General features: G+C 42.0%; 1 pseudogene; it reads left to right on the forward strand.

The window, feature by feature from the left end:
* Positions 1-448: 448 nt before the first annotated feature.
* Positions 449-985, forward strand: LOC149148222 (histone H2A.6 pseudogene; annotated as a pseudogene).
* Positions 986-3,853: the final 2,868 nt, after the last annotated feature.

A 3,853-nucleotide genomic window follows, 5' to 3' on the forward strand; every position in this document is an offset into this window, starting at 1 on the left:
CCAATTTCCAAACTGGACCCATATAAATCATAAGTCCAAACAACTAGAAGCACTAGATTTGATACACTGTCACACTAAAAATCAACTAAAATTTTGAAGCATCAAATTAGTGAATGCAGATCCCAACCAGAAAAAATAAAAATAAAAATAATATATATATATATATATATATCAATCCCAACCAGAAAAAATAAAAATAATAATAATAAATATATATATATATATATATCAAATTTTGTATGAAACTATACTTAATAAGACTTGCGTATATATGTTTTTCTTCCGTATAAGACCTACATATCGATTTAATAATACTAAACACTGAGTCATCAATCACTAAACCTTACATAAATCATTTTATCAATCATAGATCACTTGAATCAATCACAGACAGAGAGTTGCAGAGTGAACGAGGGTTTTTTTTACTGTTATCGTATCTTGATCATCCATGGCAGGGCGGGGACCGGCGGTCGGAGGAGCAGGCAGTTCCAAGAAGAAGTCCACCTTGCGCAGCAGCAAGGCAGGGTTGCAGTTTCCTGTTTGCAGATTAGCGAGTTTTCTCAAGGCCGGCAAGTATGCCGAACGGATGGAAGCCGGCGCCCCTGTTTACCTCGCGGCCGTTCTTGAATATCTGGCAGCTGAGGTACTGGAGCTGGCAGGTAACGCTACCCGGGATAATAAGAAGACCAGGATGGTTTCCCGCCACATCCAGTTGGCCGTCCAAAATAACGAGGAGCTCAGCAAGCTGTTCGGCACTGTTACCTTAGCCATTGGTGGAGTCATGCCCAATATCCATAACATTCTACCTCCCAAAATGGCTGCCGCGCCGGTTGCGAAGATCAGAGATACCAGTAAGGGGGTCAGAGCATGGCTGGGAACGCGCAATTCGGCAGAGGAGGCCGCCAGTGCCCCTGTTGCAGCGGCCAAGAGGTTCCAAGAGGAGGTGAGGTGGAAGGCTTTGGGAAACAGGTTCGTGGATCTCTAGAACCAGCAACGAACGCTTTCGCATTTCAAATCCAAGGAGGTTGCGAGGCAAGTGTTTGACAAAATGCCTCACCGAGATTTGGTTTCAAAAAGGGGCCTGATCTCTGTCCATGCTCAGAATGGATGTGCTGAAGAGGTTTTAGGAAACCGGCATAAGGCACAAGGTGCAGATGACGATTGGCCTATGCTCGGTCCTGCAGAATTTAGAGCCGTGAGTTTCAGTGGGGCCTCATCCCCATGCAAGCTGAAATCAGCGGTGAAAATCGCATGCTGTACTGCGCAGGAAATAATTAAACAAGCACAGTTTGGGCCCTTAGCAGGCTGTGCATGCACCAGCTCCCTCTCGCATCAGGATTGCAGAGGAAAGCAGAAAGCAGATATCTCTGCATCGTTCCAGATTTTGATTGTGCTCCTCTCTGGCAAATCTATGCTACAGTGGGTGAGATCTTCAGATCGAGTGCAGGACCTCAAGCAAATCATGGAAGATAAGGTGGGAATTCCCACAGCCTCTCAACGATTCCTCTACGAAGGTAAACAATTGGAGGATCACAATCCCCTTTCTTTTTACAACATTCAAAGAAATGCCTCTATCACTTTGTCCCTTCGTTTGAGAGGGGGAGCTGTTGGACAGTCATCCTTAGCTGCAGCATCTTCTTACAAAGATGTTGTCCATGCTCAGAAGCCCAAGGAAAAATCTCCTCCAGCTCAAGCTCCTAAACCTTTTTTGGTGGACAAACTGGAGGAAACCCCCTCCATTGAAATAATACATCCTACGATGGATAGGCAATACCAGGTGTTTGCAGAGCTGGGCATTATTTGCAGGTTCAATGGGCTATGGCCACGTACAACAGATCTATACCAATGGATTCACTCTAATTGGACCAACAATTGCAAGGTTCTTCTCTGCTCAAAAGGCTTCTTCATAACAGTGTTTGTTGACAGCGAGGACTACCAAAGAGTCTTAACTGAAGGCCCATGGTTTTGGAACTCAGCGGGTTTATTCCTAACACCTTGGTTCCCAGACTTCGATCCTTCTACAACAATCATCACCAAACTCCCAATCTGGGTCAGACTTCCTAACCTACCGGTGCATTTATGGCACTTTGCTGTATTTGAAGGAATCGGCAATTCTCTAGGACGCTTCCTTAACACAGACACCTCAAGAGGGGAAAAAGGCATTTACACCTTCGCAAGAATCTGCGCAGAAATAGACATAAGCAAAGGACTACCTGATCAGATTATTCTCAAAATAGGAGACTTCCATTTGACTCAAACCCTGGATTTCGAGAACACAGCCTTTCGCTACTGAAATTGCCATCTCACAGGGCACCTTCAAAGCTCATGTCCTTCAATGCCTACCCAAAAAAAGAAAGTCAATTCTAAGCCAAAATCCAAAAGCTGGAAACCTCATGATCCTCCCCCAATGGATGTTTTTTCCAGCTCAAATGAAGAGTATGAGGATGAGGATGAGGAAGACATGGACGCAATGCCGGCACAAGTTTCGCCCTTGATTTGTCATGAGGAAGCCACAGTTCCTCCTATTTCTCAGAAAAGAACTCATGAGTCTTCTCCTTCGGATTCAGACAAGGAGCTCTCGCCCTCAGCCCAACTCAGTTTACAAATCACACCAGACCAACAGAGTCATCATGGTTGGGTCAAAGTAGGTAAAAAGAAAGGGAAAAAAGGTCGATCAAATGATTCTACCCTCGATGTGTAGAATCTTTGGCTCTGATCGTGCTTCTTATTTCTTCTAGTTTCTTCTAGCTCAGCTCTGCTCTCGTCTTATCTTCTCTTTGGAGCCGAGGTGGATAGTCTATCCTTTCCGGCTGCCCATTTTTCTTCGGGGATCTGAAGTAGATCCTTTTAGTGTCTATTGTCTTTTTCATCAGGTCTTCTGGTTCTCTGCCGCCCTGCGCGGTGGGTTGTTTGTAGTCTTCAGCTTCTATGTCTATTTTTTTAGTCTCTTGAAGCTAGGCCTACTATTTGGTGGCCCGTAATCTGCAGTTGCAGAAGTTTTGTACTATATATATATTTTTTTTAATACAAAAAGCTGACTTACACAAAAAAAAAAAAGAATCAATCACAGACTTCTGAATCAAACATAAATCACCATACTATAACATAATTACCAATGAATATACCATTCATCATTTAACGTAGGCAATACTGTTAGATACAGATCATCATAATAGAGACATGATAGATAGAAAGTAGCAATCAAAACATAAATGATCAAATTTAATTATAAATCCATACTTCAAAACCCTAGAATATATAAGAGAATTCCACAAGACATATCAGCATATGTACACACTCACCATGCAGAACACCCATGTACAAATCTGCACATACTGAAAAGTATTTCAAAGGGTATATATACGACCCTATAAATATGGGTATGTGTATGTGCGATATTATCCTGAAACAAACCTGCGTACATACCTTGAAATTGTTGAGTCAAACCTTCGCTACAATCACAACACATACCGTGTGTACTTCACTGTCATATATTCATATCAGAGCATTATTATCATCATTGATTTATCACTGTTAGCCAAAACATATCAAATAAGTATATTCATTATTCTTTACTATACTTTCATATCTATCAGGTCTAAGTCTTCTCCTTTCTTGCTGGTGCACACCTATTTCAGATCAAATTATTCATAGGAAACCCAATACTTTCATGCACAACACTTTGATCTCCATCTCTTTATATAGTGCTTACCTTAGCAAATACCTCAGGTAAGTACCTTTGTTATGTTGTTAGTATCCTTTGACAAGATAAAATAACCATTTTCGTGCCCATTACTATGGGCCGATACCATGGTAAAGACCCATGGTATCCATATTACCATGGTGTGGATTC

The sequence above is a fragment of the Pinus tabuliformis genome, chromosome 9 (assembly GCF_031772625.1).
Source record: "Pinus tabuliformis cultivar Carrire ecotype Pingquan chromosome 9, CPIR1, whole genome shotgun sequence".
Lineage (NCBI taxonomy): Eukaryota > Viridiplantae > Streptophyta > Pinopsida > Pinales > Pinaceae > Pinus > Pinus tabuliformis.